Source organism: Phalangium opilio, unplaced genomic scaffold (genome assembly GCF_054372755.1).
Source record: "Phalangium opilio isolate 3A_F unplaced genomic scaffold, DU_Popi_V2 ptg000090l_1, whole genome shotgun sequence".
NCBI lineage: Eukaryota > Metazoa > Arthropoda > Arachnida > Opiliones > Phalangiidae > Phalangium > Phalangium opilio.
The window spans coordinates 762410-786745 of NW_028324195.1; the positions used below are offsets into that span (position 1 = coordinate 762410).

General features: G+C 46.5%; 61 non-coding genes across 61 annotated transcripts; all 61 read left to right on the plus strand.

Moving 5' to 3' along the window:
- The first annotated feature begins 203 nt into the window (after positions 1-203).
- Positions 204-276, plus strand: TRNAP-AGG (transfer RNA proline (anticodon AGG)). Its single transcript has one exon. It is a non-coding gene; the product is annotated as a tRNA-Pro (tRNA).
- A 140-nt stretch (positions 277-416) lies between these two features.
- On the plus strand, positions 417-489 carry TRNAP-AGG (transfer RNA proline (anticodon AGG)). The gene has a single exon. It is a non-coding gene; the product is annotated as a tRNA-Pro (tRNA).
- An 87-nt stretch (positions 490-576) lies between these two features.
- Positions 577-649, plus strand: TRNAP-AGG (transfer RNA proline (anticodon AGG)). The gene has a single exon. It is a non-coding gene; the product is annotated as a tRNA-Pro (tRNA).
- Positions 650-1378: 729 nt separating this feature from the next.
- Positions 1379-1451, plus strand: TRNAP-AGG (transfer RNA proline (anticodon AGG)). The gene has a single exon. It is a non-coding gene; the product is annotated as a tRNA-Pro (tRNA).
- A 140-nt stretch (positions 1452-1591) lies between these two features.
- Positions 1592-1664, plus strand: TRNAP-AGG (transfer RNA proline (anticodon AGG)). Its single transcript has one exon. It is a non-coding gene; the product is annotated as a tRNA-Pro (tRNA).
- An 87-nt stretch (positions 1665-1751) lies between these two features.
- Positions 1752-1824, plus strand: TRNAP-AGG (transfer RNA proline (anticodon AGG)). Its single transcript has one exon. It is a non-coding gene; the product is annotated as a tRNA-Pro (tRNA).
- An 87-nt stretch (positions 1825-1911) lies between these two features.
- TRNAP-CGG (transfer RNA proline (anticodon CGG)) lies at positions 1912-1983 on the plus strand. The gene has a single exon. It is a non-coding gene; the product is annotated as a tRNA-Pro (tRNA).
- Positions 1984-3358: 1375 nt separating this feature from the next.
- Positions 3359-3431, plus strand: TRNAP-AGG (transfer RNA proline (anticodon AGG)). The gene has a single exon. It is a non-coding gene; the product is annotated as a tRNA-Pro (tRNA).
- Positions 3432-3518: 87 nt separating this feature from the next.
- On the plus strand, positions 3519-3591 carry TRNAP-AGG (transfer RNA proline (anticodon AGG)). The gene has a single exon. It is a non-coding gene; the product is annotated as a tRNA-Pro (tRNA).
- Positions 3592-3678: 87 nt separating this feature from the next.
- On the plus strand, positions 3679-3750 carry TRNAP-CGG (transfer RNA proline (anticodon CGG)). The gene has a single exon. It is a non-coding gene; the product is annotated as a tRNA-Pro (tRNA).
- Positions 3751-4215: 465 nt separating this feature from the next.
- TRNAP-AGG (transfer RNA proline (anticodon AGG)) lies at positions 4216-4288 on the plus strand. The gene has a single exon. It is a non-coding gene; the product is annotated as a tRNA-Pro (tRNA).
- Positions 4289-4375: 87 nt separating this feature from the next.
- On the plus strand, positions 4376-4448 carry TRNAP-AGG (transfer RNA proline (anticodon AGG)). Its single transcript has one exon. It is a non-coding gene; the product is annotated as a tRNA-Pro (tRNA).
- Positions 4449-4535: 87 nt separating this feature from the next.
- Positions 4536-4607, plus strand: TRNAP-CGG (transfer RNA proline (anticodon CGG)). The gene has a single exon. It is a non-coding gene; the product is annotated as a tRNA-Pro (tRNA).
- Positions 4608-4859: 252 nt separating this feature from the next.
- Positions 4860-4932, plus strand: TRNAP-AGG (transfer RNA proline (anticodon AGG)). The gene has a single exon. It is a non-coding gene; the product is annotated as a tRNA-Pro (tRNA).
- A 140-nt stretch (positions 4933-5072) lies between these two features.
- TRNAP-AGG (transfer RNA proline (anticodon AGG)) lies at positions 5073-5145 on the plus strand. The gene has a single exon. It is a non-coding gene; the product is annotated as a tRNA-Pro (tRNA).
- Positions 5146-5285: 140 nt separating this feature from the next.
- Positions 5286-5358, plus strand: TRNAP-AGG (transfer RNA proline (anticodon AGG)). Its single transcript has one exon. It is a non-coding gene; the product is annotated as a tRNA-Pro (tRNA).
- A 410-nt stretch (positions 5359-5768) lies between these two features.
- On the plus strand, positions 5769-5841 carry TRNAP-AGG (transfer RNA proline (anticodon AGG)). The gene has a single exon. It is a non-coding gene; the product is annotated as a tRNA-Pro (tRNA).
- An 87-nt stretch (positions 5842-5928) lies between these two features.
- Positions 5929-6001, plus strand: TRNAP-AGG (transfer RNA proline (anticodon AGG)). Its single transcript has one exon. It is a non-coding gene; the product is annotated as a tRNA-Pro (tRNA).
- Positions 6002-6088: 87 nt separating this feature from the next.
- TRNAP-CGG (transfer RNA proline (anticodon CGG)) lies at positions 6089-6160 on the plus strand. The gene has a single exon. It is a non-coding gene; the product is annotated as a tRNA-Pro (tRNA).
- A 465-nt stretch (positions 6161-6625) lies between these two features.
- TRNAP-AGG (transfer RNA proline (anticodon AGG)) lies at positions 6626-6698 on the plus strand. Its single transcript has one exon. It is a non-coding gene; the product is annotated as a tRNA-Pro (tRNA).
- Positions 6699-6785: 87 nt separating this feature from the next.
- Positions 6786-6858, plus strand: TRNAP-AGG (transfer RNA proline (anticodon AGG)). The gene has a single exon. It is a non-coding gene; the product is annotated as a tRNA-Pro (tRNA).
- An 87-nt stretch (positions 6859-6945) lies between these two features.
- TRNAP-CGG (transfer RNA proline (anticodon CGG)) lies at positions 6946-7017 on the plus strand. Its single transcript has one exon. It is a non-coding gene; the product is annotated as a tRNA-Pro (tRNA).
- Positions 7018-7482: 465 nt separating this feature from the next.
- TRNAP-AGG (transfer RNA proline (anticodon AGG)) lies at positions 7483-7555 on the plus strand. Its single transcript has one exon. It is a non-coding gene; the product is annotated as a tRNA-Pro (tRNA).
- Positions 7556-7695: 140 nt separating this feature from the next.
- On the plus strand, positions 7696-7768 carry TRNAP-AGG (transfer RNA proline (anticodon AGG)). The gene has a single exon. It is a non-coding gene; the product is annotated as a tRNA-Pro (tRNA).
- Positions 7769-7855: 87 nt separating this feature from the next.
- Positions 7856-7928, plus strand: TRNAP-AGG (transfer RNA proline (anticodon AGG)). The gene has a single exon. It is a non-coding gene; the product is annotated as a tRNA-Pro (tRNA).
- An 87-nt stretch (positions 7929-8015) lies between these two features.
- TRNAP-CGG (transfer RNA proline (anticodon CGG)) lies at positions 8016-8087 on the plus strand. Its single transcript has one exon. It is a non-coding gene; the product is annotated as a tRNA-Pro (tRNA).
- A 626-nt stretch (positions 8088-8713) lies between these two features.
- On the plus strand, positions 8714-8787 carry TRNAP-AGG (transfer RNA proline (anticodon AGG)). Its single transcript has one exon. It is a non-coding gene; the product is annotated as a tRNA-Pro (tRNA).
- Positions 8788-9728: 941 nt separating this feature from the next.
- Positions 9729-9801, plus strand: TRNAP-AGG (transfer RNA proline (anticodon AGG)). The gene has a single exon. It is a non-coding gene; the product is annotated as a tRNA-Pro (tRNA).
- A 140-nt stretch (positions 9802-9941) lies between these two features.
- On the plus strand, positions 9942-10014 carry TRNAP-AGG (transfer RNA proline (anticodon AGG)). Its single transcript has one exon. It is a non-coding gene; the product is annotated as a tRNA-Pro (tRNA).
- Positions 10015-10101: 87 nt separating this feature from the next.
- On the plus strand, positions 10102-10174 carry TRNAP-AGG (transfer RNA proline (anticodon AGG)). The gene has a single exon. It is a non-coding gene; the product is annotated as a tRNA-Pro (tRNA).
- Positions 10175-10261: 87 nt separating this feature from the next.
- On the plus strand, positions 10262-10333 carry TRNAP-CGG (transfer RNA proline (anticodon CGG)). Its single transcript has one exon. It is a non-coding gene; the product is annotated as a tRNA-Pro (tRNA).
- Positions 10334-10798: 465 nt separating this feature from the next.
- On the plus strand, positions 10799-10871 carry TRNAP-AGG (transfer RNA proline (anticodon AGG)). The gene has a single exon. It is a non-coding gene; the product is annotated as a tRNA-Pro (tRNA).
- Positions 10872-10958: 87 nt separating this feature from the next.
- Positions 10959-11031, plus strand: TRNAP-AGG (transfer RNA proline (anticodon AGG)). Its single transcript has one exon. It is a non-coding gene; the product is annotated as a tRNA-Pro (tRNA).
- Positions 11032-11118: 87 nt separating this feature from the next.
- Positions 11119-11190, plus strand: TRNAP-CGG (transfer RNA proline (anticodon CGG)). The gene has a single exon. It is a non-coding gene; the product is annotated as a tRNA-Pro (tRNA).
- A 252-nt stretch (positions 11191-11442) lies between these two features.
- Positions 11443-11515, plus strand: TRNAP-AGG (transfer RNA proline (anticodon AGG)). Its single transcript has one exon. It is a non-coding gene; the product is annotated as a tRNA-Pro (tRNA).
- A 140-nt stretch (positions 11516-11655) lies between these two features.
- Positions 11656-11728, plus strand: TRNAP-AGG (transfer RNA proline (anticodon AGG)). The gene has a single exon. It is a non-coding gene; the product is annotated as a tRNA-Pro (tRNA).
- Positions 11729-11868: 140 nt separating this feature from the next.
- TRNAP-AGG (transfer RNA proline (anticodon AGG)) lies at positions 11869-11941 on the plus strand. Its single transcript has one exon. It is a non-coding gene; the product is annotated as a tRNA-Pro (tRNA).
- Positions 11942-12028: 87 nt separating this feature from the next.
- On the plus strand, positions 12029-12101 carry TRNAP-AGG (transfer RNA proline (anticodon AGG)). Its single transcript has one exon. It is a non-coding gene; the product is annotated as a tRNA-Pro (tRNA).
- An 87-nt stretch (positions 12102-12188) lies between these two features.
- TRNAP-CGG (transfer RNA proline (anticodon CGG)) lies at positions 12189-12260 on the plus strand. Its single transcript has one exon. It is a non-coding gene; the product is annotated as a tRNA-Pro (tRNA).
- A 252-nt stretch (positions 12261-12512) lies between these two features.
- TRNAP-AGG (transfer RNA proline (anticodon AGG)) lies at positions 12513-12585 on the plus strand. Its single transcript has one exon. It is a non-coding gene; the product is annotated as a tRNA-Pro (tRNA).
- Positions 12586-12725: 140 nt separating this feature from the next.
- On the plus strand, positions 12726-12798 carry TRNAP-AGG (transfer RNA proline (anticodon AGG)). The gene has a single exon. It is a non-coding gene; the product is annotated as a tRNA-Pro (tRNA).
- A 140-nt stretch (positions 12799-12938) lies between these two features.
- TRNAP-AGG (transfer RNA proline (anticodon AGG)) lies at positions 12939-13011 on the plus strand. Its single transcript has one exon. It is a non-coding gene; the product is annotated as a tRNA-Pro (tRNA).
- Positions 13012-13098: 87 nt separating this feature from the next.
- TRNAP-AGG (transfer RNA proline (anticodon AGG)) lies at positions 13099-13171 on the plus strand. Its single transcript has one exon. It is a non-coding gene; the product is annotated as a tRNA-Pro (tRNA).
- An 87-nt stretch (positions 13172-13258) lies between these two features.
- On the plus strand, positions 13259-13330 carry TRNAP-CGG (transfer RNA proline (anticodon CGG)). Its single transcript has one exon. It is a non-coding gene; the product is annotated as a tRNA-Pro (tRNA).
- Positions 13331-13582: 252 nt separating this feature from the next.
- Positions 13583-13655, plus strand: TRNAP-AGG (transfer RNA proline (anticodon AGG)). Its single transcript has one exon. It is a non-coding gene; the product is annotated as a tRNA-Pro (tRNA).
- Positions 13656-13795: 140 nt separating this feature from the next.
- TRNAP-AGG (transfer RNA proline (anticodon AGG)) lies at positions 13796-13868 on the plus strand. The gene has a single exon. It is a non-coding gene; the product is annotated as a tRNA-Pro (tRNA).
- Positions 13869-14008: 140 nt separating this feature from the next.
- Positions 14009-14081, plus strand: TRNAP-AGG (transfer RNA proline (anticodon AGG)). Its single transcript has one exon. It is a non-coding gene; the product is annotated as a tRNA-Pro (tRNA).
- An 87-nt stretch (positions 14082-14168) lies between these two features.
- On the plus strand, positions 14169-14241 carry TRNAP-AGG (transfer RNA proline (anticodon AGG)). Its single transcript has one exon. It is a non-coding gene; the product is annotated as a tRNA-Pro (tRNA).
- An 87-nt stretch (positions 14242-14328) lies between these two features.
- TRNAP-CGG (transfer RNA proline (anticodon CGG)) lies at positions 14329-14400 on the plus strand. Its single transcript has one exon. It is a non-coding gene; the product is annotated as a tRNA-Pro (tRNA).
- Positions 14401-15026: 626 nt separating this feature from the next.
- On the plus strand, positions 15027-15100 carry TRNAP-AGG (transfer RNA proline (anticodon AGG)). The gene has a single exon. It is a non-coding gene; the product is annotated as a tRNA-Pro (tRNA).
- A 941-nt stretch (positions 15101-16041) lies between these two features.
- TRNAP-AGG (transfer RNA proline (anticodon AGG)) lies at positions 16042-16114 on the plus strand. The gene has a single exon. It is a non-coding gene; the product is annotated as a tRNA-Pro (tRNA).
- Positions 16115-17056: 942 nt separating this feature from the next.
- TRNAP-AGG (transfer RNA proline (anticodon AGG)) lies at positions 17057-17129 on the plus strand. Its single transcript has one exon. It is a non-coding gene; the product is annotated as a tRNA-Pro (tRNA).
- A 247-nt stretch (positions 17130-17376) lies between these two features.
- TRNAP-CGG (transfer RNA proline (anticodon CGG)) lies at positions 17377-17448 on the plus strand. Its single transcript has one exon. It is a non-coding gene; the product is annotated as a tRNA-Pro (tRNA).
- Positions 17449-19465: 2017 nt separating this feature from the next.
- On the plus strand, positions 19466-19537 carry TRNAP-CGG (transfer RNA proline (anticodon CGG)). The gene has a single exon. It is a non-coding gene; the product is annotated as a tRNA-Pro (tRNA).
- Positions 19538-20111: 574 nt separating this feature from the next.
- On the plus strand, positions 20112-20183 carry TRNAP-CGG (transfer RNA proline (anticodon CGG)). Its single transcript has one exon. It is a non-coding gene; the product is annotated as a tRNA-Pro (tRNA).
- Positions 20184-20439: 256 nt separating this feature from the next.
- Positions 20440-20509, plus strand: TRNAP-CGG (transfer RNA proline (anticodon CGG)). Its single transcript has one exon. It is a non-coding gene; the product is annotated as a tRNA-Pro (tRNA).
- A 571-nt stretch (positions 20510-21080) lies between these two features.
- Positions 21081-21152, plus strand: TRNAP-CGG (transfer RNA proline (anticodon CGG)). The gene has a single exon. It is a non-coding gene; the product is annotated as a tRNA-Pro (tRNA).
- An 89-nt stretch (positions 21153-21241) lies between these two features.
- TRNAP-CGG (transfer RNA proline (anticodon CGG)) lies at positions 21242-21315 on the plus strand. Its single transcript has one exon. It is a non-coding gene; the product is annotated as a tRNA-Pro (tRNA).
- A 1372-nt stretch (positions 21316-22687) lies between these two features.
- TRNAP-AGG (transfer RNA proline (anticodon AGG)) lies at positions 22688-22760 on the plus strand. The gene has a single exon. It is a non-coding gene; the product is annotated as a tRNA-Pro (tRNA).
- A 410-nt stretch (positions 22761-23170) lies between these two features.
- On the plus strand, positions 23171-23243 carry TRNAS-AGA (transfer RNA serine (anticodon AGA)). The gene has a single exon. It is a non-coding gene; the product is annotated as a tRNA-Ser (tRNA).
- An 87-nt stretch (positions 23244-23330) lies between these two features.
- Positions 23331-23402, plus strand: TRNAP-CGG (transfer RNA proline (anticodon CGG)). The gene has a single exon. It is a non-coding gene; the product is annotated as a tRNA-Pro (tRNA).
- Positions 23403-24336: the final 934 nt, after the last annotated feature.

Genomic DNA, 24336 nt, shown 5'->3' on the forward strand with positions numbered 1-24336 from the left:
TTGCAGACCTACGAGCTAAGCATGTTTCATTGTCATACTTCGTCCGTTGGTCTAGGGGTATGATACTCGCTTCGGGTGTGAGTGGTCCCGGGATCAAATCCCGGACGGACCCGAGTTTTTGCAGAAGTCAATTAGTGACTATTTAAATGCAACTAACTACAGGGTAGGCCTATAAGTTGAGCGGGTTGTTATGTAACACACATGGTCCGTTGGTCTAGGGGTTTGATACTCGCTTAGGATGCGAGTGGCCCCGGGTTCAAATCCCGGACGGAGTCGAGTTTTGCAGAAGTAATTTAGCGACTATTTAAATGCACCTAATTAAATTGTAGGCCTACGATCTGAGCATGTTTCAGGGTCATACATGGTCCGTTGGTCTAGGGGTATGATACTCGCTTAGGATGCGAGTGGTCACACATGGTCCGTTGGTCTAGGGGTTTGATACTCGCTTAGGATGCGAGTGGTCCCGGGTTCAAATCCCGGACGGAGTCGAGTTTTGCAGAAGTAATTTAGCGACTATTTAAATGCACCTAATTAAATTGTAGGCCTACGATCTGAGCATGTTTCAGGGTCATACATGGTCCGTTGGTCTAGGGGTATGATACTCGCTTAGGATGCGAGTGGTCCCGGGTTCAAATCCCGGACGGAGTCGAGTTTTGCAGAAGTAATTTAGCGACTATTTAAATGCACCTAATTAAATTGTAGGCCTACGATCTGAGCATGTTTCAGGGTCATACATGGTCCGTTGGTCTAGGGGTATGATACTCGCTTCGGGTGTGAGTGGTCCCGGGTTCAAATCCTGGACGGAAACGAGTTTTGCAGTAGTAATTTAGCGTCTATTTAAATGCACCTAATTAAATTGTAGGCCTACGAGCTGAGCATGTTTCTGTGTCATACTTCGTCCGTTGGTCTAAGGGTATGATACTCGCTTAGGGTGTGAGTGGTCCCGGGTTCATTCCCGGACGGAAACGAGTTTTGCAGAAGTAATTTAGTGACTATTTGAACGCAACTAACATCAAGGTAGGTCTACAGGATGAGCATGTTTCAGGGTCATACGTGGTCCGTTGGTCTAGGGGTATGATACTCGCTTCGGGTGTGAGTGGTCCCGGGTTCGAATCCTGGACGGAAACGAGTTTTGCAGAAGTAATTTAGCGTCTATTTAAATGCAACTAATTAAATTGCAGACCTACGAGCTAAGCATGTTTCATTGTCATACTTCGTCCGTTGGTCTAGGGGTATGATACTCGCTTCGGGTGTGAGTGGTCCCGGGATCAAATCCCGGACGGACCCGAGTTTTTGCAGAAGTCAATTAGTGACTATTTAAATGCAACTAACTACAGGGTAGACCTATAAGTTGAGCGGGTTTTTATGTAACACACATGGTCCGTTGGTCTAGGGGTTTGATACTCGCTTAGGATGCGAGTGGCCCCGGGTTCAAATCCCGGACGGAGTCGAGTTTTTCAGAAGTAATTTAGCGACTATTTAAATGCACCTAATTAAATTGTAGGCCTACGATCTGAGCATGTTTCAGGGTCATACATGGTCCGTTGGTCTAGGGGTATGATACTCGCTTAGGATGCGAGTGGTCACACATGGTCCGTTGGTCTAGGGGTTTGATACTCGCTTAGGATGCGAGTGGTCCCGGGTTCAAATCCCGGACGGAGTCGAGTTTTGCAGAAGTAATTTAGCGACTATTTAAATGCACCTAATTAAATTGTAGGCCAACGATCTGAGCATGTTTCAGGGTCATACATGGTCCGTTGGTCTAGGGGTATGATACTCGCTTAGGATGCGAGTGGTCCCGGGTTCAAATCCCGGACGGAGTCGAGTTTTGCAGAAGTAATTTAGCGACTATTTAAATGCACCTAATTAAATTGTAGGCCTACGATCTGAGCATGTTTCAGGGTCATACATGGTCCGTTGGTCTAGGGGTATGATACTCGCTTCGGATGTGAGTGGTCCCGGGTTCAAATCCTGGACGGATCCGAGTTTTTCCAGAAGTAATTTAGCGACTATTTAAATGCAACTAATTAAATTGCAGGCCTACGAGCGGAGCATGTTTCATTGTCATACTTCGTCCGTTGGTCTAGGGGTATGATACTCGCTTCGGGCGTGAGTGGTCCCGGGATCAAATCCCGGACGGACCCGAGTTTTTGCAGAAGTCAATTAGTGACTATTTAAATGCAACTAACTACAGGGTAGGCCTATAAGTTGAGCGGGTTGTTATGTAACACACATGGTCCGTTGGTCTAGGGGTGTGATACTCGCTTAGGATGCGAGTGGTCCCGGGTTCAAATCCCGGACGGAGTCGAGTTTTGCAGAAGTAATTTAGCGACTATTTAAATGCACCTAATTAAATTGTAGGCCTACGATCTGAGCATGTTTCATTGTCATTTTTCGTCCGTTGGTCTAAGGGTATGGTACTCGCTTAGGGTAAGAGAGGTCCCGGGTTCAAATCCCGGACGGACCCGAGTTTTACCAGAAGTAATTTAGTGACTATTTAAACGCAACTAACATCAAGGTAGGCCTAGGGGATGAGCATGTTTCAGGGTCATACATGGTCCGTTGGTGTAGGGGTATGATACTCGCTTCGGGTGTGAGTGGTCCCGGGTTCAAATCCTTGACGGAACCGAGTTTTGCAGAAGTAATTTAGCGTCTATTTAAATGCAACTAATTAAATTGCAGGCCTACGAGCTGAGCATGTTTCAGGGTCATACATGGTCCGTTGGTCTAGGGGTATGATACTCGCTTCGGGTGTGAGTGGTCCCGGGTTCAAATCCTGGACGGAAACGAGTTTTGCAGTAGTAATTTAGCGTCTATTTAAATGCACCTAATTAAATTGTAGGCCTACGAGCTGAGCATGTTTCTGTGTCATACTTCGTCCGTTGGTCTAAGGGTATGATACTCGCTTAGGGTGTGAGTGGTCCCGGGTTCATTCCCGGACGGAAACGAGTTTTGCAGAAGTAATTTAGTGAATATTTGAAAGCAACTAACATCAAGGTAGGCCTACAGGATGAGCATGTTTCAGGGTCATACGTGGTCCGTTGGTCTAGGGGTATGATACTCGCTTCGGGTGTGAGTGGTCCCGGGTTCAAATCCTGGACGGAAACGAGTTTTGCAGAAGTAATTTAGCGTCTATTTAAATGCAACTAATTAAATTGCAGACCTACGAGCTAAGCATGTTTCACTGTCATACTTCGTCCGTTGGTCTAGGGGTATGATACTCGCTTCGGGCGTGAGTGGTCCCGGGATCAAATCCCGGACGGACCCGAGTTTTTGCAGAAGTCAATTAGTGACTATTTAAATGCAACTAACTACAGGGTAGGCCTATAAGTTGAGCGGGTTGTTATGTAACACACATGGTCCGTTGGTCTAGGGGTTTGATTCTCGCTTAGGATGCGAGTGGTCCCGGGTTCAAATCCCGGACGGAGTCGAGTTTTGCAGAAGTAATTTAGCGACTATTTAAATGCACCTAATTAAATTGTAGGCCTACGATCTGAGCATGTTTCAGGGTCATACAGGGTCCGTTGGTCTAGGGGTAAGATACTCGCTTAGGATGCGAGTGGTCCCGGGTTCAAATCCCGGACGGAGTCGAGTTTTGCAGAAGTAATTTAGCGACTATTTAAATGCACCTAATTAAATTGTAGGCCTACGATCTGAGCATGTTTCAGGGTCATACATGGTCCGTTGGTCTAGGGGTATGATACTCGCTTCGGATGTGAGTGGTCCCGGGTTCAAATCCTGGACGGATCCGAGTTTTTCCAGAAGTAATTTAGCGACTATTTAAATGCAACTAATTAAATTGCAGGCCTACGAGCTGAGCATGTTTCATTGTCATACTTCGTCCGTTGGTCTAGGGGTATGATACTCGCTTCGGGCGTGAGTGGTCCCGGGATCAAATCCCGGACGGACCCGAGTTTTTGCAGAAGTCAATTAGTGACTATTTAAATGCAACTAACTACAGGGTAGGCCTATAAGTTGAGCGGGTTGTTATGTAACACACATGGTCCGTTGGTCTAGGGGTGTGATACTCGCTTAGGATGCGAGTGGTCCCGGGTTCAAATCCCGGACGGAGTCGAGTTTTACAGAAGTAATTTAGCGACTATTTAAATGCACCTAATTAAATTGTAGGCCTACGATCTGAGCATGTTTCAGGGTCATACATGGTCCGTTGGTCTAGTGGTATGATACTCGCTTAGGATGCGAGTGGTCACACATGGTCCGTTGGTCTAGGGGTTTGATACTCGCTTAGGATGCGAGTGGTCCCGGGTTCAAATCCCGGACGGAGTCGAGTTTTGCAGAAGTAATTTAGCGACTATTTAAATGCACCTAATTAAATTGTAGGCCTACGATCTGAGCATGTTTCAGGGTCATACATGGTCCGTTGGTCTAGGGGTATGATACTCGCTTAGGATGCGAGTGGTCCCGGGTTCAAATCCCGGACGGAGTCGAGTTTTGCAGAAGTAATTTAGCGACTATTTAAATGCACCTAATTAAATTGTAGGCCTACGATCTGAGCATGTTTCAGGGTCATACATGGTCCGTTGGTCTAGGGGTATGATACTCGCTTCGGATGTGAGTGGTCCCGGGTTCAAATCCTGGACGGATCCGAGTTTTTCCAGAAGTAATTTAGCGACTATTTAAATGCAACTAATTAAATTGCAGGCCTACGAGCTGAGCATGTTTCATTGTCATACTTCGTCCGTTGGTCTAGGGGTATGATACTCGCTTCGGGCGTGAGTGGTCCCGGGATCAAATCCCGGACGGACCAGAGTTTTTGCAGAAGTCAATTAGTGACTATTTAAATGCAACTAACTACAGGGTAGGCCTATGAGTTGAGCGGGTTGTTATGTAACACACATGGTCCGTTGGTCTAGGGGTTTGATACTCGCTTAGGATGCGAGTGGTCCCGGGTTCAAATCCCGGACGGAGTCGAGTTTTGCAGAAGTAATTTAGCGACTATTTAAATGCACCTAATTAAATTGTAGGCCTACGATCTGAGCATGTTTCAGGGTCATACATGGTCCGTTGGTCTAGTGGTATGATACTCGCTTAGGATGCGAGTGGTCACACATGGTCCGTTGGTCTAGGGGTTTGATACTCGCTTAGGATGCGAGTGGTCCCGGGTTCAAATCCCGGACGGAGTCGAGTTTTGCAGAAGTAATTTAGCGACTATTTAAATGCACCTAATTAAATTGTAGGCCTACGATCTGAGCATGTTTCAGGGTCATACATGGTCCGTTGGTCTAGTGGTATGATACTCGCTTAGGATGCGAGTGGTCACACATGGTCCGTTGGTCTAGGGGTTTGATACTCGCTTAGGATGCGAGTGGTCCCGGGTTCAAATCCCGGACGGAGTCGAGTTTTGCAGAAGTAATTTAGTGACTATTTGAAAGCAACTAACATCAAGGTAGGCCTACAGGATGAGCATGTTTCAGGGTCATACGTGGTCCGTTGGTCTAGGGGTATGATACTCGCTTCGGGTGTGAGTGGTCCCGGGTTCAAATCCTGGACGGAAACGAGTTTTGCAGAAGTAATTTAGCGTCTATTTAAATGCAACTAATTAAATTGCAGACCTACGAGCTAAGCATGTTTCACTGTCATACTTCGTCCGTTGGTCTAGGGGTATGATACTCGCTTCGGGCGTGAGTGGTCCCGGGATCAAATCCCGGACGGACCCGAGTTTTTGCAGAAGTCAATTAGTGACTATTTAAATGCAACTAACTACAGGGTAGGCCTATAAGTTGAGCGGGTTGTTATGTAACACACATGGTCCGTTGGTCTAGGGGTTTGATTCTCGCTTAGGATGCGAGTGGTCCCGGGTTCAAATCCCGGACGGAGTCGAGTTTTGCAGAAGTAATTTAGCGACTATTTAAATGCACCTAATTAAATTGTAGGCCTACGATCTGAGCATGTTTCAGGGTCATACAGGGTCCGTTGGTCTAGGGGTAAGATACTCGCTTAGGATGCGAGTGGTCCCGGGTTCAAATCCCGGACGGAGTCGAGTTTTGCAGAAGTAATTTAGCGACTATTTAAATGCACCTAATTAAATTGTAGGCCTACGATCTGAGCATGTTTCAGGGTCATACATGGTCCGTTGGTCTAGGGGTATGATACTCGCTTCGGATGTGAGTGGTCCCGGGTTCAAATCCTGGACGGATCCGAGTTTTTCCAGAAGTAATTTAGCGACTATTTAAATGCAACTAATTAAATTGCAGGCCTACGAGCTGAGCATGTTTCATTGTCATACTTCGTCCGTTGGTCTAGGGGTATGATACTCGCTTCGGGCGTGAGTGGTCCCGGGATCAAATCCCGGACGGACCCGAGTTTTTGCAGAAGTCAATTAGTGACTATTTAAATGCAACTAACTACAGGGTAGGCCTATAAGTTGAGCGGGTTGTTATGTAACACACATGGTCCGTTGGTCTAGGGGTGTGATACTCGCTTAGGATGCGAGTGGTCCCGGGTTCAAATCCCGGACGGAGTCGAGTTTTACAGAAGTAATTTAGCGACTATTTAAATGCACCTAATTAAATTGTAGGCCTACGATCTGAGCATGTTTCAGGGTCATACATGGTCCGTTGGTCTAGTGGTATGATACTCGCTTAGGATGCGAGTGGTCACACATGGTCCGTTGGTCTAGGGGTTTGATACTCGCTTAGGATGCGAGTGGTCCCGGGTTCAAATCCCGGACGGAGTCGAGTTTTGCAGAAGTAATTTAGCGACTATTTAAATGCACCTAATTAAATTGTAGGCCTACGATCTGAGCATGTTTCAGGGTCATACATGGTCCGTTGGTCTAGGGGTATGATACTCGCTTAGGATGCGAGTGGTCCCGGGTTCAAATCCCGGACGGAGTCGAGTTTTGCAGAAGTAATTTAGCGACTATTTAAATGCACCTAATTAAATTGTAGGCCTACGATCTGAGCATGTTTCAGGGTCATACATGGTCCGTTGGTCTAGGGGTATGATACTCGCTTCGGATGTGAGTGGTCCCGGGTTCAAATCCTGGACGGATCCGAGTTTTTCCAGAAGTAATTTAGCGACTATTTAAATGCAACTAATTAAATTGCAGGCCTACGAGCTGAGCATGTTTCATTGTCATACTTCGTCCGTTGGTCTAGGGGTATGATACTCGCTTCGGGCGTGAGTGGTCCCGGGATCAAATCCCGGACGGACCAGAGTTTTTGCAGAAGTCAATTAGTGACTATTTAAATGCAACTAACTACAGGGTAGGCCTATGAGTTGAGCGGGTTGTTATGTAACACACATGGTCCGTTGGTCTATTGGTTTGATACTCGCTTAGGATGCGAGTGGTCCCGGGTTCAAATCCCGGACGGAGTCGAGTTTTGCAGAAGTAATTTAGCGACTATTTAAATGCACCTAATTAAATTGTAGGCCTACGATCTGAGCATGTTTCAGGGTCATACATGGTCCGTTGGTCTAGTGGTATGATACTCGCTTAGGATGCGAGTGGTCACACATGGTCCGTTGGTCTAGGGGTTTGATACTCGCTTAGGATGCGAGTGGTCCCGGGTTCAAATCCCGGACGGAGTCGAGTTTTGCAGAAGTAATTTAGCGACTATTTAAATGCACCTAATTAAATTGTAGGCCTACGATCTGAGCATGTTTCAGGGTCATACATGGTCCGTTGGTCTAGTGGTATGATACTCGCTTAGGATGCGAGTGGTCACACATGGTCCGTTGGTCTAGGGGTTTGATACTCGCTTAGGATGCGAGTGGTCCCGGGTTCAAATCCCGGACGGAGTCGAGTTTTGCAGAAGTAATTTAGCGACTATTTAAATGCACCTAATTAAATTGTAGGCCTACGATCTGAGCATGTTTCAGGGTCATACATGGTCCGTTGGTCTAGGGGTATGATACTCGCTTAGGATGCGAGTGGTCCCGGGTTCAAATCCCGGACGGAGTCGAGTTTTGCAGAAGTAGTTTAGCGACTATTTAAATGCACCTAATTAAATTGTAGGCCTACGATCTGAGCATGTTTCAGGGTCATACATGGTCCGTTGGTCTAGGGGTATGATACTCGCTTCGGATGTGAGTGGTCCCGGGTTCAAATCCTGGACGGATCCGAGTTTTTCCAGAAGTAATTTAGCGACTATTTAAATGCAACTAATTAAATTGCAGGCCTACGAGCTGAGCATGTTTCATTGTCATACTTCGTCCGTTGGTCTAGGGGTATGATACTCGCTTCGGGCGTGAGTGGTCCCGGGATCAAATCCCGGACGGACCCGAGTTTTTGCAGAAGTCAATTAGTGACTATTTAAATGCAACTAACTACAGCGTAGGCCTATAAGTTGAGCAGGTTGTTATGTAACACACATGGTCCGTTGGTCTAGGGGTGTGATACTCGCTTAGGATGCGAGTGGTCCCGGGTTCAAATCCCGGACGGAGTCGAGTTTTGCAGAAGTAATTTAGCGACTATTTAAATGCACCTAATTAAATTGTAGGCCTACGATCTGAGCATGTTTCATTGTCATTTTTCGTCCGTTGGTCTAAGGGTATGGTACTCGCTTAGGGTAAGAGAGGTCCCGGGTTCAAATCCCGGACGGACCCGAGTTTTACCAGAAGTAATTTAGTGACTATTTAAACGCAACTAACATCAAGATAGGCCTAGGGGATGAGCATGTTTCAGGGTCATACATGGTCCGTTGGTGTAGGGGTATGATACTCGCTTCGGGTGTGAGTGGTCACACATGGTCCGTTGGTCTAGGGGTTTGATACTCGCTTAGGATGCGAGTGGTCCCGGGTTCAAATCCCGGACGGAGTCCAGTTTTGCAGAAGTAATTTAGCGACTATTTAAATGCACCTAATTAAATTGTAGGCCTACGATCTGAGCATGTTTCAGGGTCATACATGGTCCGTTGGTCTAGTGGTATGATACTCGCTTAGGATGCGAGTGGTCACACATGGTCCGTTGGTGTAGGGGTATGATACTCGCTTCGGGTGTGAGTGGTCCCGGGTTCAAATCCTTGACGGAACCGAGTTTTGCAGAAGTAATTTAGCGTCTATTTAAATGCAACTAATTAAATTGCAGGCCTACGAGCTGAGCATGTTTCAGGGTCATACATGGTCCGTTGGTCTAGGGGTATGATACTCGCTTCGGGTGTGAGTGGTCCCGGGTTCAAATCCTGGACGGAAACGAGTTTTGCAGTAGTAATTTAGCGTCTATTTAAATGCACCTAATTAAATTGTAGGCCTACGAGCTGAGCATGTTTCTGTGTCATACTTCGTCCGTTGGTCTAAGGGTATGATACTCGCTTAGGGTGTGAGTGGTCCCGGGTTCATTCCCGGACGGAAACGAGTTTTGCAGAAGTAATTTAGTGACTATTTGAACGCAACTAACATCAAGGTAGGCCTACAGGATGAGCATGTTTCAGGGTCATACGTGGTCCGTTGGTCTAGGGGTATGATACTCGCTTCGGGTGTGAGTGGTCCCGGGTTCAAATCCTGGACGGAAACGAGTTTTGCAGAAGTAATTTAGCGTCTATTTAAATGCAACTAATTAAATTGCAGACTTACGAGCTAAGCATGTTTCACTGTCATACTTCGTCCGTTGGTCTAGGGGTATGATACTCGCTTCGGGCGTGAGTGGTCCCGGGATCAAATCCCGGACGGACCCGAGTTTTTGCAGAAGTCAATTAGTGACTATTTAAATGCAACTAACTACAGGGTAGGCCTATAAGTTGAGCGGGTTGTTATGTAACACACATGGTCCGTTGGTCTAGGGGTTTGATTCTCGCTTAGGATGCGAGTGGTCCCGGGTTCAAATCCCGGACGGAGTCGAGTTTTGCAGAAGTAATTTAGCGACTATTTAAATGCACCTAATTAAATTGTAGGCCTACGATCTGAGCATGTTTCAGGGTCATACATGGTCCGTTGGTCTAGGGGTATGATACTCGCTTAGGATGCGAGTGGTCACACATGGTCCGTTGGTCTAGGGGTTTGATACTCGCTTAGGATGCGAGTGGTCCCGGGTTCAAATCCCGGACGGAGTCGAGTTTTGCAGAAGTAATTTAGCGACTATTTAAATGCACCTAATTAAATTGTAGGCCTACGATCTGAGCATGTTTCAGGGTCATACATGGTCCGTTGGTCTAGGGGTAAGATACTCGCTTAGGATGCGAGTGGTCCCGGGTTCAAATCCCGGACGGAGTCGAGTTTTGCAGAAGTAATTTAGCGACTATTTAAATGCACCTAATTAAATTGTAGGCCTACGATCTGAGCATGTTTCAGGGTCATACATGGTCCGTTGGTCTAGGGGTATGATACTCGCTTCGGATGTGAGTGGTCCCGGGTTCAAATCCTGGACGGATCCGAGTTTTTCCAGAAGTAATTTAGCGACTATTTAAATGCAACTAATTAAATTGCAGGCCTACGAGCTGAGCATTTTTCATTGTCATACTTCGTCCGTTGGTCTAGGGGTATGATACTCGCTTCGGGCGTGAGTGGTCCCGGGATCAAATCCCGGACGGACCCGAGTTTTTGCAGAAGTCAATTAGTGACTATTTAAATGCAACTAACTACAGGGTAGGCCTATAAGTTGAGCGGGTTGTTATGTAACACACATGGTCCGTTGGTCTAGGGGTGTGATACTCGCTTAGGATGCGAGTGGTCCCGGGTTCAAATCCCGGACGGAGTCGAGTTTTACAGAAGTAATTTAGCGACTATTTAAATGCACCTAATTAAATTGTAGGCCTACGATCTGAGCATGTTTCAGGGTCATACATGGTCCGTTGGTCTAGTGGTATGATACTCGCTTAGGATGCGAGTGGTCACACATGGTCCGTTGGTCTAGGGGTTTGATACTCGCTTAGGATGCGAGTGGTCCCGGGTTCAAATCCCGGACGGAGTCGAGTTTTGCAGAAGTAATTTAGCGACTATTTAAATGCACCTAATTAAATTGTAGGCCTACGATCTGAGCATGTTTCAGGGTCATACATGGTCCGTTGGTCTAGGGGTATGATACTCGCTTAGGATGCGAGTGGTCCCGGGTTCAAATCCCGGACGGAGTCGAGTTTTGCAGAAGTAATTTAGCGACTATTTAAATGCACCTAATTAAATTGTAGGCCTACGATCTGAGCATGTTTCAGGGTCATACATGGTCCGTTGGTCTAGGGGTATGATACTCGCTTCGGATGTGAGTGGTCCCGGGTTCAAATCCTGGACGGATCCGAGTTTTTCCAGAAGTAATTTAGCGACTATTTAAATGCAACTAATTAAATTGCAGGCCTACGAGCTGAGCATGTTTCATTGTCATACTTCGTCCGTTGGTCTAGGGGTATGATACTCGCTTCGGGCGTGAGTGGTCCCGGGATCAAATCCCGGACGGACCAGAGTTTTTGCAGAAGTCAATTAGTGACTATTTAAATGCAACTAACTACAGGGTAGGCCTATGAGTTGAGCGGGTTGTTATGTAACACACATGGTCCGTTGGTCTAGGGGTTTGATACTCGCTTAGGATGCGAGTGGTCCCGGGTTCAAATCCCGGACGGAGTCGAGTTTTGCAGAAGTAATTTAGCGACTATTTAAATGCACCTAATTAAATTGTAGGCCTACGATCTGAGCATGTTTCAGGGTCATACATGGTCCGTTGGTCTAGTGGTATGATACTCGCTTAGGATGCGAGTGGTCACACATGGTCCGTTGGTCTAGGGGTTTGATACTCGCTTAGGATGCGAGTGGTCCCGGGTTCAAATCCCGGACGGAGTCGAGTTTTGCAGAAGTAATTTAGCGACTATTTAAATGCACCTAATTAAATTGTAGGCCTACGATCTGAGCATGTTTCAGGGTCATACATGGTCCGTTGGTCTAGTGGTATGATACTCGCTTAGGATGCGAGTGGTCACACATGGTCCGTTGGTCTAGGGGTTTGATACTCGCTTAGGATGCGAGTGGTCCCGGGTTCAAATCCCGGACGGAGTCGAGTTTTGCAGAAGTAATTTAGCGACTATTTAAATGCACCTAATTAAATTGTAGGCCTACGATCTGAGCATGTTTCAGGGTCATACATGGTCCGTTGGTCTAGGGGTATGATACTCGCTTAGGATGCGAGTGGTCCCGGGTTCAAATCCCGGACGGAGTCGAGTTTTGCAGAAGTAATTTAGCGACTATTTAAATGCACCTAATTAAATTGTAGGCCTACGATCTGAGCATGTTTCAGGGTCATACATGGTCCGTTGGTCTAGGGGTATGATACTCGCTTCGGATGTGAGTGGTCCCGGGTTCAAATCCTGGACGGATCCGAGTTTTTCCAGAAGTAATTTAGCGACTATTTAAATGCAACTAATTAAATTGCAGGCCTACGAGCTGAGCATGTTTCATTGTCATACTTCGTCCGTTGGTCTAGGGGTATGATACTCGCTTCGGGCGTGAGTGGTCCCGGGATCAAATCCCGGACGGACCAGAGTTTTTGCAGAAGTCAATTAGTGACTATTTAAATGCAACTAACTACAGGGTAGGCCTATGAGTTGAGCGGGTTGTTATGTAACACACATGGTCCGTTGGTCTAGGGGTTTGATACTCGCTTAGGATGCGAGTGGTCCCGGGTTCAAATCCCGGACGGAGTCGAGTTTTGCAGAAGTAATTTAGCGACTATTTAAATGCACCTAATTAAATTGTAGGCCTACGATCTGAGCATGTTTCAGGGTCATACATGGTCCGTTGGTCTAGTGGTATGATACTCGCTTAGGATGCGAGTGGTCACACATGGTCCGTTGGTCTAGGGGTTTGATACTCGCTTAGGATGCGAGTGGTCCCGGGTTCAAATCCCGGACGGAGTCGAGTTTTGCAGAAGTAATTTAGCGACTATTTAAATGCACCTAATTAAATTGTAGGCCTACGATCTGAGCATGTTTCAGGGTCATACATGGTCCGTTGGTCTAGTGGTATGATACTCGCTTAGGATGCGAGTGGTCACACATGGTCCGTTGGTCTAGGGGTTTGATACTCGCTTAGGATGCGAGTGGTCCCGGGTTCAAATCCCGGACGGAGTCGAGTTTTGCAGAAGTAATTTAGCGACTATTTAAATGCACCTAATTAAATTGTAGGCCTACGATCTGAGCATGTTTCAGGGTCATACATGGTCCGTTGGTCTAGGGGTATGATACTCGCTTAGGATGCGAGTGGTCCCGGGTTCAAATCCCGGACGGAGTCGAGTTTTGCAGAAGTAGTTTAGCGACTATTTAAATGCACCTAATTAAATTGTAGGCCTACGATCTGAGCATGTTTCAGGGTCATACATGGTCCGTTGGTCTAGGGGTATGATACTCGCTTCGGATGTGAGTGGTCCCGGGTTCAAATCCTGGACGGATCCGAGTTTTTCCAGAAGTAATTTAGCGACTATTTAAATGCAACTAATTAAATTGCAGGCCTACGAGCTGAGCATGTTTCATTGTCATACTTCGTCCGTTGGTCTAGGGGTATGATACTCGCTTCGGGCGTGAGTGGTCCCGGGATCAAATCCCGGACGGACCAGAGTTTTTGCAGAAGTCAATTAGTGACTATTTAAATGCAACTAACTACAAGGTAGGCCTATGAGTTGAGCGGGTTGTTATGTAACACACATGGTCCGTTGGTCTAGGGGTTTGATACTCGCTTAGGATGCGAGTGGTCCCGGGTTCAAATCCCGGACGGAGTCGAGTTTTGCAGAAGTAATTTAGCGACTATTTAAATGCACCTAATTAAATTGTAGGCCTACGATCTGAGCATGTTTCAGGGTCATACATGGTCCGTTGGTCTAGTGGTATGATACTCGCTTAGGATGCGAGTGGTCACACATGGTCCGTTGGTCTAGGGGTTTGATACTCGCTTAGGATGCGAGTGGTCCCGGGTTCAAATCCCGGACGGAGTCGAGTTTTGCAGAAGTAATTTAGCGACTATTTAAATGCACCTAATTAAATTGTAGGCCTACGATCTGAGCATGTTTCAGGGTCATACATGGTCCGTTGGTCTAGTGGTATGATACTCGCTTAGGATGCGAGTGGTCACACATGGTCCGTTGGTCTAGGGGTTTGATACTCGCTTAGGATGCGAGTGGTCCCGGGTTCAAATCCCGGACGGAGTCGAGTTTTGCAGAAGTAATTTAGCGACTATTTAAATGCACCTAATTAAATTGTAGGCCTACGATCTGAGCATGTTTCAGGGTCATACATGGTCCGTTGGTCTAGGGGTATGATACTCGCTTAGGATGCGAGTGGTCCCGGGTTCAAATCCCGGACGGAGTCGAGTTTTGCAGAAGTAGTTTAGCGACTATTTAAATGCACCTAATTAAATTGTAGGCCTACGATCTGAGCATGTTTCAGGGTCATACATGGTCCGTTGGTCTAGGGGTATGATACTCGCTTCGGATGTGAGTGGTCCCGGGTTCAAATCCTGGACGGATCCGAGTTTTTCCAGAAGTAATTTAGCGACTATTTAAATGCAACTAATTAAATTGCAGGCCTACGAGCTGAGCATGTTTCATTGTCATACTTCGTCCGTTGGTCTAGGGGTATGATACTCGCTTCGGGCGTGAGTGGTCCCGGGATCAAATCCCGGACGGACCCGAGTTTTTGCAGAAGTCAATTAGTGACTATTTAAATGCAACTAACTACAGCGTAGGCCTATAAGTTGAGCAGGTTGTTATGTAACACACATGGTCCGTTGGTCTAGGGGTGTGATACTCGCTTAGGATGCGAGTGGTCCCGGGTTCAAATCCCGGACGGAGTCGAGTTTTGCAGAAGTAATTTAGCGACTATTTAAATGCACCTAATTAAATTGTAGGCCTACGATCTGAGCATGTTTCATTGTCATTTTTCGTCCGTTGGTCTAAGGGTATGGTACTCGCTTAGGGTAAGAGAGGTCCCGGGTTCAAATCCCGGACGGACCCGAGTTTTACCAGAAGTAATTTAGTGACTATTTAAACGCAACTAACATCAAGATAGGCCTAGGGGATGAGCATGTTTCAGGGTCATACATGGTCCGTTGGTGTAGGGGTATGATACTCGCTTCGGGTGTGAGTGGTCACACATGGTCCGTTGGTCTAGGGGTTTGATACTCGCTTAGGATGCGAGTGGTCCCGGGTTCAAATCCCGGACGGAGTCCAGTTTTGCAGAAGTAATTTAGCGACTATTTAAATGCACCTAATTAAATTGTAGGCCTACGATCTGAGCATGTTTCAGGGTCATACATGGTCCGTTGGTCTAGTGGTATGATACTCGCTTAGGATGCGAGTGGTCACACATGGTCCGTTGGTGTAGGGGTATGATACTCGCTTCGGGTGTGAGTGGTCCCGGGTTCAAATCCTTGACGGAACCGAGTTTTGCAGAAGTAATTTAGCGTCTATTTAAATGCAACTAATTAAATTGCAGGCCTACGAGCTGAGCATGTTTCAGGGTCATACATGGTCCGTTGGTCTAGGGGTATGATACTCGCTTCGGGTGTGAGTGGTCCCGGGTTCAAATCCTGGACGGAAACGAGTTTTGCAGTAGTAATTTAGCGTCTATTTAAATGCACCTAATTAAATTGTAGGCCTACGAGCTGAGCATGTTTCTGTGTCATACTTCGTCCGTTGGTCTAAGGGTATGATACTCGCTTAGGGTGTGAGTGGTCCCGGGTTCATTCCCGGACGGAAACGAGTTTTGCAGAAGTAATTTAGTGACTATTTGAACGCAACTAACATCAAGGTAGGCCTACAGGATGAGCATGTTTCAGGGTCATACGTGGTCCGTTGGTCTAGGGGTATGATACTCGCTTCGGGTGTGAGTGGTCCCGGGTTCGAATCCTGGACGGAAACGAGTTTTGCAGAAGTAATTTAGCGTCTATTTAAATGCAACTAATTAAATTGCAGACCTACGAGCTAAGCATGTTTCATTGTCATACTTCGTCCGTTGGTCTAGGGGTATGATACTCGCTTCGGGTGTGAGTGGTCCCGGGATCAAATCCCGGACGGACCCGAGTTTTTGCAGAAGTCAATTAGTGACTATTTAAATGCAACTAACTACAGGGTAGGCCTATAAGTTGAGCGGGTTGTTATGTAACACACATGGTCCGTTGGTCTAGGGGTTTGATTCTCGCTTAGGATGCGAGTGGTCCCGGGTTCAAATCCCGGACGGAGTCGAGTTTTGCAGAAGTAATTTAGCGACTATTTAAATGCACCTAATTAAATTGTAGGCCTACGATCTGAGCATGTTTCAGGGTCATACATGGTCCGTTGGTCTAGTGGTATGATACTCGCTTAGGATGCGAGTGGTCACACATGGTCCGTTGGTGTAGGGGTATGATACTCGCTTCGGGTGTGAGTGGTCCCGGGTTCAAATCCTTGACGGAACCGAGTTTTGCAGAAGTAATTTAGCGTCTATTTAAATGCAACTAATTAAATTGCAGGCCTACGAGCTGAGCATGTTTCAGGGTCATACATGGTCCGTTGGTCTAGGGGTATGATACTCGCTTCGGGTGTGAGTGGTCCCGGGTTCAAATCCTGGACGGAAACGAGTTTTGCAGTAGTAATTTAGCGTCTATTTAAATGCACCTAATTAAATTGTAGGCCTACGAGCTGAGCATGTTTCTGTGTCATACTTCGTCCGTTGGTCTAAGGGTATGATACTCGCTTAGGGTGTGAGTGGTCCCGGGTTCATTCCCGGACGGAAACGAGTTTTGCAGAAGTAATTTAGTGACTATTTGAACGCAACTAACATCAAGGTAGGCCTACAGGATGAGCATGTTTCAGGGTCATACGTGGTCCGTTGGTCTAGGGGTATGATACTCGCTTCGGGTGTGAGTGGTCCCGGGTTCGAATCCTGGACGGAAACGAGTTTTGCAGAAGTAATTTAGCGTCTATTTAAATGCAACTAATTAAATTGCAGACCTACGAGCTAAGCATGTTTCATTGTCATACTTCGTCCGTTGGTCTAGGGGTATGATACTCGCTTCGGGTGTGAGTGGTCCCGGGATCAAATCCCGGACGGACCCGAGTTTTTGCAGAAGTCAATTAGTGACTATTTAAATGCAACTAACTACAGGGTAGGCCTATAAGTTGAGCGGGTTGTTATGTAACACACATGGTCCGTTGGTCTAGGGGTTTGATTCTCGCTTAGGATGCGAGTGGTCCCGGGTTCAAATCCCGGACGGAGTCGAGTTTTGCAGAAGTAATTTAGCGACTATTTAAATGCACCTAATTAAATTGTAGGCCTACGATCTGAGCATGTTTCAGGGTCATACATGGTCCGTTGGTCTAGGGGTAAGATACTCGCTTAGTATGCGAGTGGTCCCGGGTTCAAATCCCGGACGGAGTCGAGTTTTGCAGAAGTAATTTAGTGACTATTTAAATGCACCTAATTAAATTGTAGGCCTACGATCTGAGCATGTTTCAGGGTCATACATGGTCCGTTGGTCTAGGGGTATGATACTCGCTTCGGATGTGAGTGGTCCCGGGTTCAAATCCTGGACGGATCCGAGTTTTTCCAGAAGTAATTTAGCGACTATTTAAATGCAACTAATTAAATTGCAGGCCTACGAGCTGAGCATGTTTCATTGTCATACTTCGTCCGTTGGTCTAGGGGTATGATACTCGCTTCGGGCGTGAGTGGTCCCGGGATCAAATCCCGGACGGACCCGAGTTTTTGCAGAAGTCAATTAGTGACTATTTAAATGCAACTAACTACAGGGTAGGCCTATAAGTTGAGCGGGTTGTTATGTAACACACATGGTCCGTTGGTCTAGGGGTGTGATACTCGCTTAGGATGCGAGTGGTCCCGGGTTCAAATCCCGGACGGAGTCGAGTTTTGCAGAAGTAATTTAGCGACTATTTAAATGCACCTACTTAAATTGTAGGCCTACGATCTGAGCATGTTTCATTGTCATTTTTCGTCCGTTGGTCTAAGGGTATGGTACTCGCTTAGGGTAAGAGAGGTCCCGGGTTCAAATCCCGGACGGACCCGAGTTTTACGAGAAGTAATTTAGTGACTATTTAAACGCAACTAACATCAAGGTAGGCCTAGGGGATGAGCATGTTTCAGGGTCATACATGGTCCGTTGGTGTAGGGGTATGATACTCGCTTCGGGTGTGAGTGGTCCCGGGTTCAAATCCTTGACGGAACCGAGTTTTGCAGAAGTAATTTAGCGTCTATTTAAATGCAACTAATTAAATTGCAGGCCTACGAGCTGAGCATGTTTCAGGGTCATACATGGTCCGTTTGTCTAGGGGTATGATACTCGCTTCGGGTGTTAGTGGCCCGGGTTCAAATCCTGGACGGAAACGAGTTTTGCAGTAGTAATTTAGCGTCTATTTAAATGCACCTAATTAAATTGTAGGCCTACGAGCTGAGCATGTTTCTGTGTCATACTTCGTCCGTTGGTCTAAGGGTATGATACTCGCTTAGGGTGTGAGTGGTCCCGGGTTCATTCCCGGACGGAAACGAGTTTTGCAGAAGTAATTTAGTGACTATTTGAACGCAACTAACATCAAGGTAGGCCTACAGGATGAGCATGTTTCAGGGTCATACGTGGTCCGTTGGTCTAGGGGTATGATACTCGCTTCGGGTGTGAGTGGTCCCGGGTTCGAATCCTGGACGGAAACGAGTTTTGCAGAAGTAATTTAGCGTCTATTTAAATGCAACTAATTAAATTGCAGGCCTACGAGCTGAGCATGTTTCATTGTCATACTTCGTCCGTTGGTCTAGGGGTATGATACTCGCTTCGGGCGTGAGTGGTCCCGGGATCAAATCCCGGACGGACCAGAGTTTTTGCAGAAGTCAATTAGTGACTATTTAAATGCAACTAACTACAGGGTAGGCCTATAAGTTGAGCGGGTTGTTATGTAACACACATGGTCCGTTGGTCTAGGGGTTTGATACTCGCTTAGGATGCTAGTGGTCCCGGGTTCAAATCCCGGACGGAGTCGAGTTTTGCAGAAGTAATTTAGCGACTATTTAAATGCACCTAATTAAATTGTAGGCCTACGATCTGAGCATGTTTCAGGGTCATACATGGTCCGTTGGTCTAGGGGTATGATACTCGCTTCGGATGTGAGTGGTCCCGGGTTCAAATCCTGCACGGAAACGAGTTTTGCAGAAGTAATTTAGCGTCTATTTAAATGCAACTAATTAAATTGCAGGCCTACGAGCTGAGCATGTTTCATTGTCATACTTCGTCCGTTGGTCTAGGGGTATGATACTCGCTTCGGGCGTGAGTGGTCCCGGAATCAAATCCCGGACGGACCCGAGTTTTTGCAGAAGTCAATTAGTGACTATTTAAATGCAACTAACTACAGGGTAGGCCTATAAGTTGAGCGGATTGTTATGTAACACACATGGTCCGTTGGTCTAGGGGTGTGATACTCGCTTAGGATGCGAGTGGTCCCGGGTTCAAATCCCGGACGGAGTCGAGTTTTGCAGAAGTAATTTAGCGACTATTTAAATGCACCTAATTAAATTGTAGGCCTACGATCTGAGCATGTTTCAGGGTCATACATGGTCCGTTGGTCTAGGGGTATGATACTCGCTTCGGATGTGAGTGGTCCCGGGTTCAAATCCTGGACGGATCCGAGTTTTTCCAGAAGTAATTTAGCGACTATTTAAATGCAACTAGTTAAATTGTAGGCCTACGAGCTGAGCATGTTTCATTGTCATTTTTCGTCCGTTGGTCTAAGGGTATGATACTCGCTTAGGGTGTGAGTGGTCCCGGTTTCAAATCCTGGACGGACGGACCCGAGTTTTGCCAGAAGTAATTTAGCGACTATTTAAATGCAACTAGTTAAATTGTAGGCCTACGAGCTGAGCATGTTTCATTGTCATTTTTCGTCCGTTGGTCAAAGGGTATGATACTCGCTTAGGGTGTGAGTGGTCCCGGGTTCAAATCCCGGACGGAAACGAGTTTTGCAGAAGTAATTTAGTGACTATTTAAACGCAACTAACATCAAGGTAGGCCTACGGGATGAGCATGTTTCAGGGTCATACATGGTCCGTTGGTCTAGGGGTATGATACTCGCTTCGGGTGTGAGTGGTCCCGGGTTCAAATCCTTGACGGAACCGAGTTTTGCAGAAGTAATTTAGCGTCTATTTAAATGCAACTAATTAAATTGCAGGCCTACGAGCTGAGCATGTTTCAGGGTCATACATGGTCCGTTGGTCTAGGGGTATGATACTCGCTTCGGGTGTGAGTGGTCCCGGGTTCAAATCCTGGACGGATCCGAGTTTTTCCAGAAGTAATTTAGCGACTATTTAAATGCAACTAGTTAAATTGTAGGCCTACGAGCTGAGCATGTTTCATTGTCATTTTTCGTCCGTTGGTCTAAGGGTATGATACTCGCTTAGGGTGTGAGTGGTCCCGGGTTCAAATCCTGGACGGACGGACCCGAGTTTTTCCAGAAGTAATTTAGCGACTATTTAAATGCAACTAGTTAAATTGAAGGCCTACGAGCTGAGCATGTTTCAGGGTCATACATGGTCCGTTGGTCTAGGGGTATGATACTCGCTTCGGATGTGAGTGGTCCCGGGTTCAAATCCCGGACGGAAAAGAGTTTTGCAGAAGTAATTTAGCGTCTATTTAAATGCAACTAATTAAATTGCAGGCCTACGAGCTGAGCATGTTTCATTGTCATACTTCGTCCGTTGGTCTAGGGGTATGATACTCTCTTCGGGTGTGAGTGGTCCCGGGTTCAAATCCTTGACGGAACCGAGTTTTGCAGAAGTAATTTAGCGTCTATTTAAATGCAACTAATTAAATTGCAGGCCTACGAGCTGAGCATGTTTCATTGTCATACTTCGTCCGTTGGTCTAGGGGTATGATACTCGCTTCGGGCGTGAGTGGTCTCGGGATCAAATCCCGGACGGACCTGAGTTTTTGCAGAAGTCAATTAGTGACTATTTAAATGCAACTAACTACAGGGTAGTCCTATAAGTTGAGCGGGTTGTTATGTAACACACATGGTCCTATGGTCTAGGGGTTTGATACTCGCTTAGGATGCGAGTGGTCCCGGGTTCAAATCCCGGACGGAGTCGAGTTTTGCAGAAGTAATTTAGCGACTATTTAAATGCACCTAATTAAATTGTAGGCCTACGATCTGAGCAAGTTTCAGGGTCATACATGGTCCGTTGGTCTAGGGGTATGATACTCGCTTCGGATGTGAGTGGTCCCGGGTTCAAATCCTGGACGGATCCGAGTTTTTCCAGAAGTAATTTAGCGACTATTTAAATGCAACTATTTAAATTGTAGGCCTACGAGCTGAGCATGTTTCATTGTAATTTTTCGTCCGTTGGTCTAGGGGTATGATACTCGCTTCGGATGTGAGTGGTCCCGGGTTCAAATCCCGGACGGACCCGAGTTTTGCAGAAGTAATTTAGCGTCTATTTAAATGCAACTAATTAAATTGCAGGCGTACGAGCTGAGCATGTTTCATTGTCATACTTCGTCCGTTGGTCTAGGGGTATGATACTCGCTTCGGGCGTGAGTGGTCTCGGGATCAAATCCCGGACGGACCTGAGTTTTTGCAGAAGTCAATTAGTGACTATTTAAATGCAACTAACTACAGGGTAGGCCTATAAGTTGAGCGGGTTGTTATGTAACACACATGGTCCGTTGGTCTAGGGGTGTGATACTCGCTTAGGATGCGAGTGGTCCCGGGTTCAAATCCCGGACGGAGTCGAGTTTTGCAGAAGTAGTTTAGCGACTATTTAAATGCACCTAATTAAATTGTAGGCCTACGATCTGAGCATGTTTCATTGTCATTTTTCGTCCGTTGGTCTAAGGGTATGGTACTCGCTTAGGGTGTGAGAGGTCCCGGGTTCAAATCCCGGACGGACCCGAGTTTTACCAGAAGTAATTTAGTGACTATTTAAACGCAACTAACATCAAGGTAGGCCTAGGGGATGAGCATGTTTCAGGGTCATACATGGTCCGTTGGTGTAGGGGTATGATACTCGCTTCGGGTGTGAGTGGTCCCGGGTTCAAATCCTTGACGGAACCGAGTTTTGCAGAAGTAATTTAGCGTCTATTTAAATGCAACTAATTAAATTGCAGGCCTACGAGCTGAGCATGTTTCAGGGTCATACATGGTCCGTTGGTCTAGGGGTATGATACTCGCTTCGGGTGTGAGTGGTCCCGGGTTCACATCCTGGACGGAAACGAGTTTTGCAGTAGTAATTTAGCGTCTATTTAAATGCACCTAATTAAATTGTAGGCCTACGAGCTGAGCATGTTTCTGTGTCATACTTCGTCCGTTGGTCTAAGGGTATGATACTCGCTTAGGGTGTGAGTGGTCCCGGGTTCATTCCCGGACGGAAACGAGTTTTGCTGAAGTAATTTAGTGACTATTTGAACGCAACTAACATCAAGGTAGGTCTACGGGATGAGCATGTTTCAGGGTCATACATGGTCCGTTGGTCTAGGGGTATGATACTCGCTTCGGGTGTGAGTGGTCCCGGGTTCGAATCCTGGACGGAAACGAGTTTTGCAGAAGTAATTTAGCGTCTATTTAAATGCAACTCATTAAATTGCAGGCCTACGAGCTGAGCATGTTTCATTGTCATACTTCGTCCGTTGGTCTAGGGGTATGATACTCGCTTCGGGCGTGAGTGGTCCCGGGATCAAATCCCGGACGGACCCGAGTTTTTGCAGAAGTCAATTAGTGACTATTAAAATGCAACTAACTACAGGGTAGGCCTAAAAGTTGAGCGGGTTGTTATGTAACACAAATGGTCCGTTGGTCTAGGGGTTTGATACTCGCTTAGGATGCGAGTGGTCCCGGGTTCAAATCCCGGACGGAGTCGAGTTTTGCAGAAGTAATTTAGCGACTATTTAAATGCACCTAATTAAATTGTAGGCCTACGAGCTGAGCATGTTTCATTGTCATTTTTCGTCCGTTGGTCTAAGGGTATGATACTCGCTTAGGGTGGGAGAGGTCCCGGGTTCAAATCCCGGACGGACCCGAGTTTTACCAGAAGTAATTTAGTGACTATTTAAACGCAACTAACATCAAGGTAGGCCTAGGGGATGAGCATGTTTCAGGGTCATACATGGTCCGTTGGTGTAGGGGTATGATACTCGCTTCGGGTGTGAGTGGTCCCGGGTTCAAATCCTTGACGGAACCGAGTTTTGCAGAAGTCAATTAGTGACTATTTAAATGCAACTAACTACAGGGTAGGCCTATAATTTGAGCGGGTTGTTATGTAACACACATGGTCCGTTGGTCTAGGGGTTTGATACTCGCTTAGAATGCGAGTGGTCCCGGGTTCAAATCCCGGACGGCGTCGAGTTTTGCAGAAGTAATTTAGCGACTATTTAAATGCACCTAATTAAATTGTAGGCCTACGATCTGAGCATGTTTCAGGGTCATACATGGTCCGTTGGTCTAGGGGTATGATACTCGCTTCGGATGTGAGTGGTCCCGGGTTCAAATCCTGGACGGATCCGAGTTTTTCCAGAAGTAATTTAGCGACTATTTAAATGCAACTAGTTAAATTGTAGGCCTACGAGCTGAGCATGTTTCATTGTCATTTTTCGTCCGTTGGTCTAAGGGTATGATACTCGCTTAGGGTGTCAGTGGTCCCGGGTTCAAATCCTGGACGGACGGACCCGAGTTTTTCCAGAAGTAATTTAGCGACTATTTAAATGCACCTAATTAAATTGTAGGCCTACGATCTGAGCATGTTTCATTGTCATTTTTCGTCCGTTGGTCTAAGGGTATGGTACTCGCTTAGGGTGTGAGAGGTCCCGGGTTCAAATCCCGGACGGACCCGAGTTTTACCAGAAGTAATTTAGTGACTATTTAAACGCAACTAACATCAAGGTAGGCCTAGGGGATGAGCATGTTTCAGGGTCATACATGGTCCGTTGGTGTAGGGGTATGATACTCGCTTCGGGTGTGAGTGGTCCCGGGTTCAAATCCTTGACGGAACCGAGTTTTGCAGAAGTAATTTAGCGTCTATTTAAATGCAATTAATTAAATTGCAGGCCTACGAGCTGAGCATGTTTCAGGGTCATACATGGTACGTTGGTCTAGGGGTATGATACTCGCTTCGGGTGTGAGTGGTCCCGGGTTCAAATCCTGGACGGAAACGAGTTTTTCAGTAGAAATTTAGCGTCTATTTAAATGCACCTAATTAAATTGTAGGCCTACGAGCTGAGCATGTTTCTGTGTCATACTTCGTCCGTTGGTCTAAGGGTATGATACTCGCTTAGGGTGTGAGTGGTCCCGGGTTCATTCCCGGACGGAAACGAGTTTTGCTGAAGTAATTTAGTGACTATTTGAACGCAACTAACATCAAGGTAGGTCTACGGGATGAGCATGTTTCAGGGTCATACATGGTCCGTTGGTCTAGGGGTATGATACTCGCTTCGGGTGTG